We start from the raw sequence: 20,208 nt of genomic DNA on the forward strand, positions 1-20,208 counted from the left end.
TGGACTCAAGGCCTGCTCAAGCCATCTGAATCCCTGGTCTCCTCTTTGTTGACTGAAGCTGGCAGCATGCCATATTTCCATAGCTTCCACAGTAGTCCCCCAAATCAGCCATTAATTCTGTGTTCTGGAATATTTGGCAATTATAGGCACTCGGGCTTTGTTGAAAACGCTTCTAGGTGGCTCCTTATGGTAGCTAGAAAGAAATTAAGGAACAGGGCCGACCCCGTGACCAAGTGGTTAAGTTCCTGCACTCCGCTTCGGTGGCCCAGGGTTTTCCTGATTCGGATCCTGGGCGCAGACATGGCACCACTCATCAGGCCACGTTATGGCGGCGTCCCACATGCCACAACTAGAAGGATCCACAACTAAAATATACAACTATGTACTGGGAGGATTTGGGGAGAAAAAACAGAAAAAAAAAAAAGAAAATTGGCAACAGCTGTTAGCTCAGGTACCAATCTTAAAGAAATGAGGGAATGTAGATGTCAGTGTGATCCCAGAACCCTGCAGTCCCCTGGAGCAGGCATCAACCAGATGGGAAACATTGTAAAACAACTTCTTGATGTCTCTGTTATGATATAAAAACTTGGAACAAAGGGATCAGTGCTTGGTTTACTTTGGATCTAGTGGGGAACAAAACTAGGGCCTCTGCACATAACACACAAGTGATAACCACTACACTAAGACCCAGTGTCCTTGCTGAGGATGACAGGGGCAAATGCTAGAAAGAGCAGGAAGCCAACAACAAGTTGGCTTCAGTTGACAGGTCCAAGGACAGTCTCATCACAAGCTCACGTGAAGAGGATATTTGAAGTGCTAAATAACCTTACAGGCAATTCCCTTGGCACAAATTTGAAAGGCCCATCAGTTAGAATACACAGAGAGAAAGTAACTTTGGATGTCCAGAACCGAATTCCTGACTTTTACCTGCCCCTTGTTTATTCATTCATTAATTCCTCCATCCATCCATTGTTTTGCTCAAGGAATGTTAATTGAATCCCTATTATAAGCCAGAGATTAAGTAGCTTGGAGTAAAGAAGTGAACACAACAAACAAAATATGCTTTTCACATGGAGGTTATGTTTTAGTCCCAAGCAAATAGTAGTTGGTGATTAAATACATCTTTCTTTGATGAAAATTGTAACCATACTTAGCAGAACTTTTCTTGATCAACTCCCCTTCTTCAGGATTGGTAAAATTTGGTCCCCTAGACATTGTTCACAAAGCTAAGTTGAGATAATTATGCATGAGGAAGCTGCCAATATATGGATAAAACTATAATAAATACATAGTGTAGGAAATGTATACACATATAAATGTGAACGTAAATATATGTTTTCTCCCTAGTAATTGGTCCTAATGATTAAATTTTTTCTGCCTTGATTTTAAACTTCCCAAAACCCAGCCAAGCTCTTTATTTCCTGTTGTACACCTTTACTTGAACACTGCTCCTGCCTTTGGTTTTCAAACCTCAAGAAAGTGTCTCATTTAGGAGTATTAAAAATGGGTGTCTGCTCTTTGACATCAGTATCAAAAGGATCTTTTCAGACACCATAACTCCTCAGATGAAGGAAACAGTAGAAAGAATAAACAAATGAGACTTCATCAGACTAAACAGCTTCTTCAGGGCAAGGGAAAACAGGATTGAAACAAAAAAACAACCCACTAGTTGGGAAAAAATATTTACAAGTTATATATCTGACAAAGGGTTAATCTCCATAATATATAAAGAACTCACACAGCTCAACAACAAAAAATCAAACAACCCAATCAAAAACTGGGCAGGGGACATGAACAAACATTTCTTCAAAGAAGATATACGGATGGTGAATAGACACATGAAAAGATGCTCATCATCACTAATCATCATGGAAATGCAAATCAAAACTACACTAAGATGTCATCTTACACCTGTTAGAATAGCAAAAATAACCAAAACAAAAAGTAACAAATGTTGGAAAGGTTGTGGAGAAAAAGGAACCCTCATAAACTGTTGGTGGGAATGTAAACTAATTCAGCCACTATGGAAAACAGTATGGAGATTTCTCAAAAAGTTAAAAATAGAGATACCACATGACCCAGCCATCCCACTACTGGGTATCTATCCAAAGAACTTGAAATCAGTAATTCCAAAAGTCCCATGCACCCCTATGTTCATGGCAGCATTATTTACAATAGCCAAGACGTGGAAGCAACCTAAGTGCCCATCAACCGATGCTTGGATAAAGAAGATATGGTATATATATACAATGAAATAATACTAAACCATAACAAAGATAAAATCATCCCATTCCCAACAACATGGATGGACCTTGAGGGTGTTATGTTAAGTGAAATAAGCCAGACAGAGAAAGACGAACTCTGTATCACTCCACTCATAGGTGGAAGTTAAACATATAGACAAAGAGAACTGATTGGTGGTTACCAGGGGAAAGGGGGGTGGGGGGAGGGCACAAAGGTGAAGTGGTGCACCTACAACATGACTGACAATAATGTACAACTGAAATTTCACAAGGTTGTAAACTATCATAATATTAATAAAAAGTTAAAAAAAAAAAAAAGTGGGTGTCTGAATGACTCTTACTACCAAGGTCCTGACAGGCTATCAGCATAAGAAAAAGAAACTCAAGTCTGCACCCTGTCTGATAGATTTCAATTCTTCAGGCCATTCAGCTTCGAAAAAAGAAAAGAGACTATGAGTCCATTTGCCCCATAGACAACAGAGAAGAATATTTGGTACCTGCATCCCCTAGGTTTTCAAAAGAAAGAGAGCCCAACATGCCCTGGAAAGATAGCTTTTCAGTGTTGCCCAACTCCTCACAAAGGCTAAGGCTTGCAGAGGTTGCTCTGGAAGCAATGTCAAGCAATAGATTCATTCCAGAGACAAGGGAGATTGTCAGGGAAAGATTGTCTTTTAGAGTAGAAGTGCTGAGCAAAGATACCTGAGGACCAATCTCCAAAAAGTAAAAATACATGTGGTTTTCGCTTCACAGTTCTTTCAAATGTTATGAATGCTCAAAAAATTTATCATAAAGTATTAGCCCTCTTCACTCATGGTTTATAAAAAAGCCAAGAGGTCTTTGGATCAAAATGGAAAACGTCATGTTCCTCTTTAAGAAGTCAATTCTTTCCCACCCATCACATTCAAGTTAAATCTAAATTCCATGCTTTGAAGGGTATTCCTTTCTCTCCCTGATCCAGGATGTGTTATTTTACTTACTCTCAATGGAATAAGTTTCCCTGAGGAAAAGGAATAAACAAACATACACTCTGATTCAAACCTACCATTGGAGCTCCTCATACTGCATTCACCCTCTGTGCCATGTTCATGCCAATGCAGAAATACCTTCTCCATCCAAGCCTATTCAACCACCTCCATTTTTTTTTTCCATCAACTGAGTAATATCATTTCCCCTAGCAAGTATTTCCTGACCATTAAGACTGGAGGGGATACTCCTTTTCTGTGCTCATATGAGAAAACGCGGTGGCTTCTATAGCTGGCATTCCATGCAGCGCTCTTATTGTAAGTAAATTACTGTGTGTAACCAAATTATGATCACCTCAGGTCCCCCTCCCCTCCTTCTAGGTTGTCGGTTCCTTTAGGGCATCGGATACCTCTAGTACCAGAATGGGAGTGGGCTATTCAATGGTTTCTTTAAAATAAACGTCAAACCAAATTGGTGAGAAAGCTTAACAAACACACATATGCCTTAAATATAATAGCTCTTTATCTTGCTGATCTGATCTCAAAGCAAAAAATAAGAAAAGGTGGGGCTAGGATTGTGCCAATGAGAAACATGCCTCTCTCCTCCAATACCCACACTATTTTCATCAGGTCATGTTTTAGCTGCCACACGAGGGAGTCAGTCGGTGATCTTTCTCAAAGGCCCAGAAACCTCTGTCCTGTCACTACTTTCTCAAGACTACCTTGGGGACAAACACTTTTTTGCCACCGGGCGCCTTTGCAGGGGAACAGTCTTAGAACCTAGTAGAAGGCAGATCGCTTGAGGTGTCCGCGGTAAGGACATTGACTAGGATACTTGAAATGGAGTGAATAACAAAGGAGAGTCAAGTAAATCACAAAGGTCATCTTCCTGCTATGAGACCTTAATGGACACCACACACCGAGTTGACACGTTCCAGAGCAGTAAACGTGAGTGATGCAGAACAGAAGAGAGTTGTTCATTTGACGTCTAGTAGACTTACTCGCCAGATTCCACTTTCACAAACTTCCCAACCACCCCACCACCCTCACCTGACAGACAGCTGGGCGCAGTCCGCCACCCCGCCCTCCGCCCTCAGTCCCCCGCCATTGCTCAAAGTCCCATGAGCTCCGCCAGTCGATTCTATTCCTAAACGATCGTTTTCAGTCATCGAGAGATGAAGCTCTACGAATGTTAGAGAAACGAGCGTAAAATATATCAAGAAATATCTTCAAATAAAATCTCCCGGGAGCCTGCCTAAGATTTACCTGTCTGATGCTGGTAAAGTAATTGGGGCTCTGCGAGTAGCGTTGGCCTGGCTAGGAGTGATCGAGTTTAGATACTGTTGATTCGGAGAATTGGAAAGTGTAGAGGGAAAAATAGCACCTCAACTAAGAAAATATTATGAAGAAAAGAATAAATTTAAGGCTCATTTTAACTAATTCAAAAGGAAAATAGCTAAAGGGGTGGGTTTCCGTAGTGTAGTGGTTATCACGTTCGCCTCACACGCGAAAGGTCCCCGGTTCGAAACCGGGCGGAAACAATTTCAATATACTTTTTTTTTTCCTGCTAATTCTGAGTTTGGGTTCAGAAATGTTCTATCTGAATCTTTACATTTCCACCAATTCTCGTTTCCGCCCTCCCTTTGCAGCCCAGGACTTTCAATTACAAGAATTGTAGCACAAGACCAGAGCTGAAAAGGCTTCCTCCCCTCGTTCAACAAGTAGTCAGGTCGTATGCATGCTGCTGGGTTAGAGAAGATCCTGCGCTTGGCTACAGTGCCTGTCCATCCTAGGAGATGAGGTTCCCATCCCTTATGGGCAGGGACAGAGAATGAATCTCCCTGACACACAAGCGAAGATGATGAATGCTAGGAGGATCAAGAAGCCAGCTGTAACTGCAGGAGAAACAGTCGAGTGGAGAGTGGCTCCTGGAGTCAGAGAGGAAACAGAATGGAAGGGAGAGATCAAGTGGAGCCTGATCATTTCTTTAAGGACTTTGGCGTTTACTATGAGAAAATGAGGAGACATGGCATTTTAAGCAGGAAAACAACTTTACGTGACTTGAGTGTTTTAAAAGTGCCCTTCTGCGAACTTGGTGGAGAATATTTTGCACAGAGAGAACAACGGAAGCAGGGAGATCTCTTAAGTCCCTTTCATCATGCTACCTAACAGAAATGACTGTGGCTTGAACAGGATGGTGGCAGTCGAGTTGGTGAGGAGTAGTCACAGTATAGGTATATTTTAAAGACAGAGTCAAAAGACAGTCCTGAGAAAATGGATGGGAGAAGTGAGAGAAAGTAGAATCAGTGATGACTTTGAGGTTTTTTGCTGAAAACCCGGAAGCACGGAATTGCTATAAAATGAAGTGGAGAAGACTGGATGCGCAGCATCATTAGTGAAATACTGGGTGTTCTGTTTTAGACACGCCAACTTTCAGATGCCTAGAATAAAACCCTCAAGTGTAATCCTAAGGAATGAGATGAATCTACAAGGCTGGAGTCTACTGGAGTGGAATAGACTACAGATACAAATTAGCGAGTTGCAGTCACACAGACATTACGTAAGCCACGAGAATAGATGAAGTCGCCAGGGAGTGATTGCATATAAAGAAGAGGTCCAAGGACAAAGCCCTGAGACATTTCACTGTAAAAAAGGGTGGGTGAGAAGAGGGGAAACCAAAATATTGAGAAGGAGGAGCCAGTGGGGCAGTAAGACAATCAGGAAAGCAGTGCCTTGAAAGTCAAATGAAGAAAATGTTTTAAGAAGAATAATGTGCCTATGGTCCCTGAAAGGTCAAGGACATGGAAGTGACGATTAATTTTAGACATTTAAAGGCCATTAGCAATCTTGACAGGAAGGTTCCATGAAGTGGGGGTGCCAGAAAACTGAATGCAGTGGCTTTGAAGAAGACTGGGAGGAGAGAAACTGCAGATAGTAAATCTGTATAGTTTTTTAGAGATTGTCTATGAAATCATCTGAGAAATAGGGCAGTAGCTAGAGAAAATATTGGGGCGTTTTAAAGATAGGAGTCAAATAGCATATTTGAATGTTCATGGGAGTAATCCAATATTCAGGAGAAGATTGCTCTAGTCAATGAAGATAAAACTCTCTTTAAGTCATTAGTAATTCACTGATAGGAATACAGGAAAATTCCTTTCCCTGAAGAGATAGGAGAATTTTCTGAAGTTTATGATAGCACATGTCAAGAATAGATTTTAATTCCATATTTCTCTTCTCAGTTATTTTCCCTCCTCAGGACAAAGGTACATAAAGACTGGCTTGAGAACTGTGCTAGTCTTTAAAATGGTGGAAGAAATCATGAGATGTCCACTATGGACATCTAGCAATGTCGATAGACTTGGCAATCCTCCAGCTTGCCATGACATTAGTCTCATCTAAAGACACTGCTCCACTATCAGCCTGCAATCACAGAGTGCTAAATGCTTTTTAGGGTCCCCATATTTTCTAACATGTAATGCTGATGCCTAACCTCTGGCCATATCTGACTGGGCCAGAGCTCTCAAAGGTAGTCAATCCATGGGCTGTCAAGTGACCTGTAAGGAGACCTAAATGTGATCCTCAGTAAAAATCTCTGCCTCAAAAATGGTTCAAGTATTTAGATAGGTGGTCCATGTGGACTTTTTACAGGGGGAAGTGGAAATGGAAAAAAACAAAGAGAATCAGACAGAAGACAGAAGAGACATCATAGATTCAAAGAGAAAATGACACTGAGAGACTTACCGATTCCCATTATTCCCTAATTACCAGTATATATATCAAAAACTACTTCCTTTAGGGGGGTCAGGATAATCTAGACCCTCTACAGATCTTGTCAAGTTGAGAGGTCCTTCTGGCAGAAATATAGGTGACCTTATCCCTAAACCTTCTTTGGGTCACTCTCACTCTATCTGGCTTCCAGATAAGGGAAGAAGAGAATGAATGGAGACGGAGAAAGCTAACACCAAGTGGGTCCTTCTATGAGCTTTTCGAAAAGGGAAGTGTGCCTTTCCTGCTCTATTGACCCAACATCTCTGGAGGGCCAGAGCTAAGGTGATATTTGCTCCTCCCCCACTGTCTCTTCAAGCATGTGTCCTCTTTGCTTTAGACAACGAAGAACTTAATCATTCATTCAGTCGATAAATATTTATTGAATGTATACTATGTACCATATAGTGCATTAGTCACCGGGATAACAGCCACGAACAAAATAGATAAAAATTTCTTTCCTTTCTAGTGGTAGGGTTACAGAAACTTTTAAAAAGTAAAGTTGCACATAAAATTCTAGATGATGTGATAATAAATGCTAAGGAGAACAATTAATTAGGGAAGGAGATTAGGAATGAGTTTTTATTTTTAGTTTCTAAATGGAGTATTGGTGACATTTGAGCAAAATTCTGAAGGAAGAAAATGAATGAACCATGGGGATATCCAAGTAAAATCTTCCAGACTATAGGCTATAGTGCCCACAAAGACCCTGATGTGTAGTTTACCTTGTGTACTAGAGGGAGAGCAAGGAGGGTAATTCTGCTGGAGTAAAACGAATGACATTTTAATATACATAGCAGTTATCTCTTGCCACAAATACGCTGCTTTAACAAACCAGCCACATTCAGTAGCTTAAAACAATTAGAATCTAGTTAGTTCGCTAGTCTATGATTTCCTAGTATAGATTGGGATTGACCAGGCTGTTTATGTCCACCTGAGCTGACTCACACGTCTGGTGAACAACAATCAGCCGAACTCCGTATAGCTCTTATTCGGCTGCATGCTAAATTCAGACAAGTAATCGTGGCAACAGCTCAGGGCAAAGGCCACCCGGAAAAAAAAATCCTCCTGGAAGTAATAAGTGATTATTGCAAGGTTGTAGAATACAAGTTTAATATACCTAAGTCAATCACTTTCCTATATACCAGCAATGAACAATTGGAATTTGAAATTAAAAACACAATATGATATATATTAACACCTTCTAAAATGAAATATTTAAGTATAAATGTAACCAAATTTGTAGAAGATCTATATGAGGGAAATTACAAAACTCTGATGAAAGAAATCAAAGATCTAAACAAATAGAAAGATATTCCATATTCATGGATAGAAAGACTCAATATTAACAAAACATCAATTCTTCCCAACATTATCTATAAATTCAACACAGTCCCAATCAAAATCCCAGGATTTATTTTGTGGATATTGACGAACTGATTCTAAAGTTTATATGGAGAGGCAAAAGACCCAGAATAGTCAATGCCGGGGTCCCGCCCCGGCGGAGTCCAGGTTCCTGAGGGATGGACGGCGTCGGCGCGATGAGGGAGGGGGAAAATAAAGGGGACGTGAGACTTGGGTTGGTGTTAGCAAGTCCGACTTTACTGTGCACAAGTGTCGTTTATATATTTTTCAGGATTAGTACAGAAATAGTTTTACAAATATTCTCAGAGAGATAAGGAAGTAAGAAACGAGCACAAGAATATTTATTAGCATTCCATTCTATAGAGCATAAGGTTAATGATCGTCTTCTCTGCAATTAACTAGTGTTTGTTGTCTCTAAGCTAAAGGAGATAGGTACCTAGGCATCTGTTGTAATTCACGGTAAAGTTAAATCAAAGAGAGAAGGTCCAGGCCTCTGGACAGGACAGCAGTCTGTCTGGTTACATCCTGGTGGAGCCATCCCTGCCTCCCTCAATCATTTACGCCATTAGTGTAGATGGTTAATGGGAACAAAAGGCGACTCCAGGGTGTCTTATCCCCAGGGCTATCTGCATTCTCAGCGGGCAGTTAAACATCTTTACTTTTTCACGCCCTTTATGGGGTGGAAGCATTCCTTTGTCTTTTAGATTTAGAGCTAACGGTCCCTTAAGTACACTGCCGGAGAAAGTATCATATTGTTAGTAAAGTAAAGGGCTGAAAAGCTAAACTAAACTATATATCTTCAAGAATAAAAAAGAGAAATAAGTATACACATAACCTTGATAGAAAGCATGCATATAATTCAGAAAATATCGGGGGTGTTGCCATCCTTCACCGAGGGGCATTCTTGCACCCCTCGGCCCTTCTACTCACCAATTATTTATTATTTATTGCTTTTAGGAGAAAACCTCTATAACATTCTAACAGAAAGCAGAAGGTCAAGAATAATATATAGATACTTCTTGATCATCCAATTAACCAGCAAACTTAGAAGGACGATGCATATGTATATTTAGACAAAGAACTGGAGGGAGAAGGAAACATTAACCAGATGGAGACCATAAACCTAATTCGACATCTTATCTGGGCAGGATCCCTTTCTGCTTGTCTCAAATGGGACTGTGTGCTCCTCCATTAATTAACTGAAAAATATCTTGAAAGTTACCTGCAGGTGGTCACATTCTCTTACTATATCTAATTTTCCCAGGAGGTAGTGCCTCCCAAGCAGCCACCCAAAGGAGTGAAAACTGGAGGTTAAGATAGGAAGAGGAATGAAGGGCAATTAGAAGCAGCACAGGTTTCAGAACTATGTGAGGGGGTGGCCGATTATTCTTCACCAAGGGGCGGCCCTGCACCCCTCGGCGTTAATCGGCTGGACCCTGTCAAACAGCCGATCAAATGATGTAGCCACGGCTCCCAGCAAGTCAACACAATATTAAAAGAAAAGAACAGAGTTGGGGGTACGACACTTCCTGACTTCAATACTTATTATAAGGCTACAATAATCAAGACATTGTGATATGGGTAAAAGAATAGATAAATAGATCAATGGAACAGTATAGGGAGCCCAGAAGTAAATCCACACAAATATAGTCAGTTGCTTTATGACAAAGAAGCAAAAGCCCAACAATGGATAAAGGACAGTCTTTTCAACAAATAGTGCTGGAACAATTGCACATCCAAAACAATCTAGACATAGACCTCATGCTCTTCACAAAAATTAACTCAAAATGGGTCAGAAACCTAAATGTAAAACACAAAACTATAAAACTCCTAGAAGATGATATGGGAGAAAATCTAGATGACCATCGAGTCTGGTGATGACTTTTTAGATACAACACCAACGGCACAAGCCATAAAAGAAACAATCTGTGAGCTGGACTTCATTAAAATTAAAAACTTCTGCTCTGCAAAAGGCCCTGTCAAGAAAATGAGAGGACAAGTCACAGACTGGGAGAAAATATTTGCATAAGACATAACTGATAGAGGACTGCTATCCAAAATACACTAAGAACTCTTAAAACCCCAAAACAAGAATATGAACAACTTGATTAAAAAATGGGCAAAAGACCTGAACAGATACCTTACCAAATAAGATATACAGATGGCAAATAAGCAAATGAAAAGATGGTCAACATTTTATGTCATTACGGAAATGCAAACTAAAACAACAATGAGGTTACCACCACACACCTGTTAGAATGGCTAAAACTCAAAACACTGACAACACCAAATGCTGACAAGGATGTGGAGCAATAGAAACTCTCATACATTGTTGATGTGAATGCAAAATGGTACAGCCACTTTGGAAGACAGTTTGACAGTTTCTGACAAAATCTTACCAACAATACAATCCAGCAATACCATTTCTTGGTATTTACCCAAATGAGTTAAAAACTTATGTCCACACAATAACCTGCACACAGATGTTTTTGGCCTTTATTCATAATTGCCAAAATTTGGAAGCAACCAAGAAGTCCTTCAGTAGCTGAGCAGATAAATAAACTATGGTACATCCAGACAATGGAATATTATTCAGCACTAAAAAGAAATGACCTATCAAGTCATGAAAAGATATAGAGAAAACTTAAATGCATATTAGTAAGTGAATGAAGCCAATCTGAAAAGGCTACATACTGTACGATTCAACTATATGACTTCTGGAAAAGGCAAAACTATGGAGACAGCACAAAGATCAGGGGTTGCCAGGGGTTAAGAGGGAGAGAGGGATAAATAGGCAGAGCACAGAGGATTTTTAGAGCATTGAAACTATTCTGTATGATACTGTAATGGTAGACATGTGACATTATATATTTGTAAAAGCCTATTGAATGTACAACACCAAGAGTGAACCCTAGTGTAAACTATGGACTTTGGTGGATAATGATGTGTCAAAGAAGGTTCATCAATTGTAACAAATGTACCATTCTGACTTATGATGTTGATAGTGGAAGAGTATGTGGGGGCGAGGGGGTGTGGTATATGAGAACTTCCCATTCAGTTTTGCTGTAAACTTAAAACTGCTCTAAAAAATAAAGACTATTTTAAAAAACAAACAAAAAACTAAAACAACCCAAAAAAGCAAGCAGAAAGAACAAAGGGCTTATTCAAGAATCTTCTTTGTCAAGTTTGCTCATACTTGATTGGCCAAAAGAAGTTTCAGTGCTCAGCCAAGAGAGAGTGGGAAGGCAGTACGTGGTCACATGAAAAACAGCACAGATAAATGGAAGGAAGAAGAACTGAGATCTTAAAAAAATAAAAATTAAAAATTAGATTGAATTAAATTAAACAAACAAACAAACAAATGCATTCAGATCATTAAGGCAATAAATCCACCACAAGTACTTAATTATTTCAAACTGATTTGATGCAGAAAGGTCAAAATAAAAACCATCTTTTTTATTACCCTGTTATGTGCTCCACATATTCCAGTTTCTTACGTCAACTCCATCAGGACCCATCCTGCCAGTTACAGCATCCCTAAGCCTCACCCAGCCCTCACCCTGTCCTTACTCCATCTCTGCTTTTCCTCCCATCACTGAACTGAAAGTTTAAGTGTCTAAGATGGATTGAGAGGCTCAGAGATAAAACCGGTGCTTTTATTATACATTAATTGGACATTTAAATAAATAAATAATGTGATTTTGCTTTCAGGTCAAAGTAAAACATTGAGAACATAAACTAATCACAAACAGGAAACGACTGATGGTTCTGTAGGCATGATAACAGGTAGCCACCAGAACCAATATTAAACTGATTCAATCTATCAATAGAAACCATTTTGTGAACATGCTTTTGCAAGACAATCAATCACTGCCAACACTTTCCTTCTGAGAGCCAGCCAGTCAGGGATGGACTCACTTCAGTAAACACGCCTTTGAGTGCCAACCAAACAACAGCCTCTCCCAAATAACCAGGCTTCCACAGATGATGTCAGCCTCTGAAAGAGTTTGTTTCCCTAAGCCCACTCCCCAACAAAACATCAGAGGCTCTGCTTTACCAACACAGCTGTCTCCTTAAGTGAGCTTTGACTTTCTATTTCTATTTGAAAATGCCTCTTTGTCAAATCTGAAATGTCTAAATTTCATTTTTTGCTGGGATTATATTTGTCATTAATTTTTCATTTCTGAAATTCTTGCATATTCTATACAATAATGTGTCCTCTACAATCACGACATTTTGTCATAAATGGTGACTTTGCTAGGCTTTGGTGTATTAATCAGATTTGGCAACAACAACAAAAAATCCCTACGTTTGAAAACACGCTCTCATAGTGAGGCTCCATACATTCACTCCACAAATATTTACTGAATGCCCCCTTTGTGTTCAGAACTGTTCTTGATCCTGGAGATGCAGAAGAAAAAGAAAATCGGTCCTCATGGACGGAAATACTGATAAAAGCCAATTGGCAAATAAATTTTTTTTAAAAAAAGGAAGAGAAAGGAAAATATGCAACGCACACGACTGTGACGACTTCAACAATAAGCAACAGCGACTTCAACAGTGTTGAAAAGGCAGCGAAAAGGGCCAGGAGACAACCAGGCGGACGAAGCTGTAAGGGCCACACGGAGCCTCGGTGGACTGACTCTGGATCAGGGACAAGGAAACCAGGGCGCTCAGAGGGTCAGCGGCCATCAGACACTCATCTCACCTCCAAAGCCACCTCTACTCTCCTACCCTCATTTTCTTTCCTAAAATTTCTATCTGAAGGCTTTATGCCATTTTTTTCCAAAGATTGTTTTTTCTTTTCCTTCCCCCGCCCCTTTTGGAGAGGGGGGCAAAGAAGGTAGATGTCACTGCCGAGGATTAAGAAGTGAAGTCAGCATTTAATCCCAATTTTATGTCGGAGACACTATTTCCAATGTGTGAGGTGAGGAAAGCAAAATCAATTTTTATTAAGGAAAAAAAAAGGTCCCCTGTTGACCTGTAGGGGGATCGAACCCTCAATCTTCGCACCACGTTCTAACCAGCTGAGCTAACCGGTCGCGTAAGAACTGAGAATTTTCATTTAAAGAATAAAAAGTGTGTTGACATTCTTGTGTTTAAAGAAAATTTTTCTTCTCCCTTTCCAAAGGTGACTTTTTCGTTTAATTTCTTTTCACCAAGAACAAATAACATTGTTTCTCAAGCCTCTCTTCTTGTTTTCCATTTCTCCTTTCTACACTCCTGCGACATGAAAAAGACAAGACGAAAACACTACCTCCAGCAGAAACTGACCTGGCCTCTCTGGTGGAACCAGACTTTGTCAAACTCATCAATTCCGCCCGGAGAAAACACCGAGAAACATTCACAGCAGAGGCTTCCTTCTTCCCACCCTGGGAAGGATCTGGGAGGAGAAGTTGGTCGTCCAGAGCATTACTCCTGAATGGGCAGATTCTAAATTGACCCTCCATCAGACGTGGCTGCTGGGTTTGGTCCTGGCTCCCGGCAGGAGGATTCCTCTCCATCCCAGAAGGAAAGAAATCTCTGGCAGATCCGGATTCCTAAGGACTCGGGAGATGCTCCTTCTCTGCACTCCCTTGACGACTCCCGGCAGTGTGAATGCCTGCTGCTTCCCTTTACCATTTTATAATCGTTACCTGCTTGTGTTTCTCTGTCTTGTCCTTGAGGGCGAGGACTGTGCTGTCTTCATTCCTCTGGTACCCGCGGAGCCCGCACAGCTTGGTAGGTTCTCGGTCACTTAATTTAATGAATGGGGGAAAGGGGTCCATAACGTCATTTCTGCTATTGATCTGGTCTTCGGAATCGAGCGCGAGGATTCTCCAGGTCAAATGCCAAGAGTTTCCATTTTTTCTTTTTTCCAGAAAGTTATTTTCAACAGAAATCAATTCACTTCCTCAGAGGTGGAGTGCGGTGGTTGGGTGGGAGATGGTAGAGAAACAGCTTCAACAACGTCTCAGAGATCTTCGTCGGCCAAAAAAGACTTCCTCCCAGTTCTCGCTCCTCTTGCTCCAAGATGAATTCCAAGCACTTCCATCTCAGCCAGGCTTCTTCCGCATCTCTTCTCATCTGGCCGGGCCTGGGGCTCCTCGCCCTCACCCGCCCAGCCTCCTGCAACCCAAGGGTTCCCAAGTTCATCTTGGCGCGCAGTGCCTTTTTACACACAAAACACACAAGGCCTGCGATGCAACTCAGGTTTAGCAGATGCAAGTGTGTGTGTGTGTGTGTGTGTGTGTGTTGGAGAAGACAAGTCTGAGCTCCAGAGCCCTCACAAAGATTCTGGATAGGCGATAGGCAGCTCTTCCTCCTGGACAATTTTCCAGCAACTCAGCATCCTGCTCAGAGTTTGGTGCCAACTCAGGCCAAGGCCATTTCCAGAGAAAAGAGGGATCCCGACCATTTCTGGAGTGACAATGGCATCCGCAAGAGCTCTACATTTATTGGCCACTTTCAAGTTTTTTCAGGAGGCAAAAAAAGTGATGCTGACCTGGCCCCCAGCTGTGAGATGCCCCAGAGGCTATGCCAACCTCAAAGCATTCCAGGGAAAAGCCTGCTGGAATAGCTAGTGAGTGGGGTCTCTTAACATTGAATTTGGAGGTTGCTCCCAAAAAAAAACAAGATACAAACAAACGCTGAGGAATTAACAGAGCTTAGACGTTTTTATCCTCAGCCAAGTTGAGCCTGAAGCCTTAAAAATTTTGTTACCCATGCCTCTCCCCAAAATTTTAAAGCTATGTACCCCGGCACATTTTTTGACAACTACTTGATTTTGCCATGAAATTAAGCAGTTGCTTTTCTGTGTGTTATAACTATTGACAATTTAAAAATGAAACTGTTGCATCACTCTTGAATATACTGAACACAAATTTTGCATAATTTGATACAATCATTATGAAAAAATAAAATATGAACAAGTACTCCTTTTACAGTCTTTAATCTTGTGTCATTGATTTCTTCTTGAACTTCACTTTCCCACAAATACATATCATAATATAAAATAATTTTATGCTTGAAATTATATTAAGCTTCCTATGTCCTACTTTCGTGCAACAAAAATTACATGGGCACATCACAGTTAGTTTGGGGGAGAGTATAAGTCTCTAATTTTTATGAGTCCCTCATGTACCAAATTATCATTAAAATTATAACCAAATTATTACTTATACACAATTAATCATAACAACAGACATATTATGAATTTGAAAACTAATCAGTAAAATTAAAGGGAAAAATAATTGAATGTTTATCTAAATGATACAACTAGGCTTTTAAAGTTAGTTCATACAATCATAAATAAATGTACATGTTGCCATGATAAGTCAAGTTTCAGCGTTAATTTTATGCCTAGTTTATAACTCCAGGGGAGATGTATTTTTAATATACAAATAAAATGAAAGTAGATTAGGTTTTATTATACAAACTTATCACAATTGTGTAATACTTTCTGAGTTATTCACAAAAAAAAAATAACATAGTGGTCCACCATCAATAATTATTTTTCACATTCTATTTGATAACTTGACTAGATTCTCCCTTAATTTATTACAAGTCAATAATTGGAAACTTCCTGACTTGCTAAAGGATAGTTACCTAGATATTAGAATAATTCAATTATCTTAACCTTTCCCCAGCCTTTCTAATTGTCCCTGTGTTGAAACCTGGAGCTTGTTGCGCTTTGAGACAATGAACCTCAGTAAGATTTGAGAAGCGAGATGAACATTTTTCTTCTGCAATGTGAGAAAAGGTGATTCAGAAATGTACACTTTGATATCAGGGGTGTTTTCAGGTAGATCAGTTCTGGGTAAAATCCATACGGTGGTTGATGATTAGGAAATTGATCGCCTGATGCTACCTGGGCACTTGTACTTCTTGCAAGGTCTTCCTGTGCCCCAAGAGTGAGATTAGCCTGGTTAAATCACTGTTGCATTAGACCACTGGAACTCACTCCCTGAAAAGTGAAAAAAGGAGCCATCCATCAACTATCACGTCCCCTACTTTGTGGTACCCACACTCCTGAGGGGTAGGTATTACTGAATGTTTAAGTAAGTTCATCATGATCACGTGATTAACAAGTAGCCAGGGCACAGGAAAGCCATCCCCATCTATGCTAATTAAATTCTTCCTAATTAATTTAGCTAATTAATTCATGATATTTATTATAAAAATTGATGATCTTGGTTACCCTTCAGTTCCATCCAGATAAGAAGCCTTATGTTCACCATTTCAAGTAGGTGATTTTCTAATTTTAGTGTGTATTTGGGGAATGCAACTTTCACAGGAAAGGTCATTTAAAGATCGTTGGTGAACAACTTGTTCTCTTTAAGACCCACCTAGTCCACAAATGAGTCCAACGACATCCCATCTCTTGTACCTTCTGATGTGGACAGGGACAGAGATGGCCTACACGGAGTGGGGTCACTCCAGTGCACTCAGGTGCTGGGCAAGTCCCACTCCTTTATCCACTTGTAGCTTCTGAGGCCGTGTCAGGTGACAATCACTGCCAGGCCTCCTAGGAGGACCCTGAGGGGACTCCCCAGAGGTGAAGGGCAGAGCAATGGTAAAGAAAAAGTGCACGGACCCCACATACACCAAGTCTCAGACTCCCTCATCAGAAAATTCCCACCTTCAGCCTCCCAGCACAACAGAGATCCAAATGCCTATTTTGGTTGCATTGTTCTCTCAGGACCCCTGATCCCAGGCTCTGCCCTCCTACAAGCACCCTCCTCTCCCACAACCAGCCCTGACACACGAAAAACCATGGGAAAGATGATCTGACCCACGAGGAAGATTGTAGCCTGGACCCTATAAACAGGTTGCCCCAGTTGGATCCTGGAGAGTCATTCCAGTATCTGTGCAGACTGCCTGCCATAAGCAACCTGAGGACCCAAGATTCCCAGAAGGGCAATTCGAACTGCCCCAAGACAGGCCCATGCATGTACCAAGGGGCCCCTCACTGCTCACAAAAGCCTGCAACACGCAACAGAAACAGCAGAGGCTTTAACTTCCCCCTCTCACCCTTCAAAGAGTGGGGAGACCTATTTCCAGCCAAGAGGGAATAACAGGGATCAGATTACCCTCCTGCCTGAAAGAACTAAAACCTGAAAAAATATTTGAAACAACAATTTTTAAGACAATGAGCATCAGGCAAAGAAGGAGAGTAATCCCTGAAAGAGAAAAAAATGAAGCCATCCTGGGGGAAAATGAAGTGAGAACGAGGGTTGCCCCTAACTTACTGCCTTTAGAGAGTTTCTAGGCCCCATGCAGGGAAGGGGAACCCAGGCAGAGGGTGGTGAACTCCATGAGCTGATGAGAGGGAGCTGATAGTCCAGGAGACCAAGACAGCTGGACTTGGCAGGACAGAGTAGCAGAAAGGAGAGAGCTGTGAGAATAGAAAATTCCAGAAAGAACTTCCCATTGAGCTGAATACTGATCATCGCATGCTGGCAGGAGAACTTTACCAGGCTGGAGAAAGACTACCCACAGAGATCAGAGGTAGCTGTGATATTTCACCATCCTTTCAAGTCAGAAGCAATGATGCAAGATGTATTGATCACAAGAATCCAGATTGGACTCCTGTCCTAAAAACAAAAAGAAAAGGTCTCTGTTCTTTTTCCTGTTCAAAGTGATACAGACACGTAGGGAGAGGAGGTCTCCTGAGCCAGTCCTTCACCTTCCGTGGTGCTTCCTCACGGGGTCATCTCAGCTGTCAGTGAAACCTTAAAGAATCTTCAGAGACATGGAAAGAACAACCCTTTAAGAACTTCTCTTTACTTGTATCTCTTGATGATTTGAAAAAGGAGGTGGTTGCAAAACTGCTTTGGAAAGACGACTTAAAATCAACAAGCTTTACACAAAAAGTTGCCAGCAATCTTTTCCACTTTTTTCCCCCATTAGGAAAATCTCCAACTCTTGGCCTCTCTGCCCCTGGACAGATCTCTGCATTGCTCCTGTACAGGAACACTTCCTGGGGGAAATGCTCACTTTATGGAAACCCTGGAACTGAGTTGATTTATGAGTGGATCAGGGTAAAATGAAGGCGATGAATTGGAACTTCTTAGAGCATTCTACGTTACTCCCTGCTTTTTAAGATTAAGAAGCAAGAATAGTTGTCAGCCTATTTTCGGAGATGGAACAAACCATTGGCCCGTACGGGGCTCGAACCCGCGACCTTGGCGTTATTAGCACCACGCTCTAGCCAACTGAGCTAACCGGCCTTCAACAGTCAGCAGCCCAGGGATATCATTTTTTTACCCCCTGAGTGGGAAGTTCAAAATAATCGCTAGTTATTTGTCAGGAGAATTTCTTTGCTGCTTTGCCTCCTTAATAAAAGGAATCAGACGCTTTCTCTTAAGACAAAAACAAAACAAAAGCAAAAAAGAACATTGGTTTCAAGTCGTATTCATACGCTTGAAAGAGGAAACAAACTTTTCGAACTCAGGCCAGCGGCCCAGGAATTCCTGGAAGTATTTGCTGCTCTCTACATGGCTGGTGATAGGCAGGTGCAGATAGTGAACCTGACCCCCTGAACCACGAGCAGTTCCGGGCTTCAGAAGAACCGCTCACTAACAGGTAAAAACTTTGTGCCTGAAGAATATTCCCACGGGTGTGATTCTCGATTGACCCGTAGTGTCCAGGTTTCAAATACCCGCCACCTCCAGGGTCGGACTTGGTCGACATTCGGGAACCTTCCCACTTACCTGCTGCCTCAGATTTCCTGAGTGATCTCAAATCTGACGTGACATCGGAAATTTCAGTACTGTCCATTTCTTAGAACCATGGCTCTGATCACCATTCCAAAAGTCATTAAACCCGATTTCTCTGTGTTTCAACTATTGTACCCACTTTTTGACTGGAAAAAGGGGATAAGGGGTTATAGGCACAGAGCACAGCCAGTAACCAAAGGCAGGTAGTTGCATGGGATGTTTGAGGAATAGCAAAAGGGCCCATGTGGCCAGAGCACAAGTGAGGGAGAGAATAACAGAGATGAGATGGAGAGAAATAGAGGGTTAGATTGTGTAGGGTCATGTAGGAGATATTGGGAATTTGACTTTACTGCAAGTACAATGGGGAGGTACTGGATAATTCTGATTTTAGGAGAGACAAATCTGACATGCTTTAAAATGATATATATGGTAGCTCTTTTGCAAACACTCTAAGGGAATGTATTAGATTGTGTTCTCTGACAAACAGATTCTGAGATGTAGTTTTTATGAAGGAAGTTTATTCGGAAGTGCTTCCAGGAACAACATACAGGAGGAATGAAGAGGATAAAGAGAAAGTTTGAACTGTGATGCCATTGCAACAGAGGCCTCACCCAAGCCCACGGAGAGCTTTGGAGCTGCAATGACCCTTCAGAGTTGCCCTGAATTGAGACACAGGATTTGTTGTATTCCCTCAGAGACCTGTCTTTAGATGTAGGCTGCTCCCAGAGAGAGGGTGTAACCTTAGACAAAGTAGCTTCCTTTAGTTGAAAGCAGTTCCTGGGAGGAGCTCAGCTTTGAGCTATCAACAAACACTCCAGACTGCTGGGAGAAATGACTGCCTTGCTCTAGAAAGTGGTGGTTCAGGGTGGAACATCCATCACATCCACTCCAGTCCACCACTTGTGCTACTCAGAGCCGCTTCCTTCACATAATGACTTCACCCCTTCTGGGGATATCTTCTCTAGGACTCTAGTTGGTCAGGTTGCTCACTCTTCCTGAGTAAACTAATAAGAGGCAGGTGGCTTCTTGCTCTCCTGCAGAGGTGCTGCATTAAGGACTCAGCCTTGGTCTGTACAGTTGGCAGGTTCAATGTTTGGTGGTGGCAAAAAGTTGATCAGCCTTGTTGAATAGGACCCCTTGCTATTGGGCGATCCCTGCCACCTGGTTACTCCA

The 20,208-nt window shown here is 41.4% G+C and overlaps 2 non-coding genes across 2 annotated transcripts; one reads left to right on the forward strand and one right to left on the reverse strand.

Moving 5' to 3' along the window:
• Window positions 1-4,673: 4,673 nt before the first annotated feature.
• On the forward strand, window positions 4,674-4,746 carry TRNAV-CAC (transfer RNA valine (anticodon CAC)). The gene has a single exon. It is a non-coding gene; the product is annotated as a tRNA-Val (tRNA).
• Window positions 4,747-18,472: 13,726 nt separating this feature from the next.
• On the reverse strand, window positions 18,473-18,546 carry TRNAI-AAU (transfer RNA isoleucine (anticodon AAU)). Its single transcript has one exon. It is a non-coding gene; the product is annotated as a tRNA-Ile (tRNA).
• Window positions 18,547-20,208: the final 1,662 nt, after the last annotated feature.

The sequence above is a fragment of the Equus caballus genome, chromosome 20 (assembly GCF_041296265.1).
Source record: "Equus caballus isolate H_3958 breed thoroughbred chromosome 20, TB-T2T, whole genome shotgun sequence".
Taxonomy (NCBI): domain Eukaryota; kingdom Metazoa; phylum Chordata; class Mammalia; order Perissodactyla; family Equidae; genus Equus; species Equus caballus.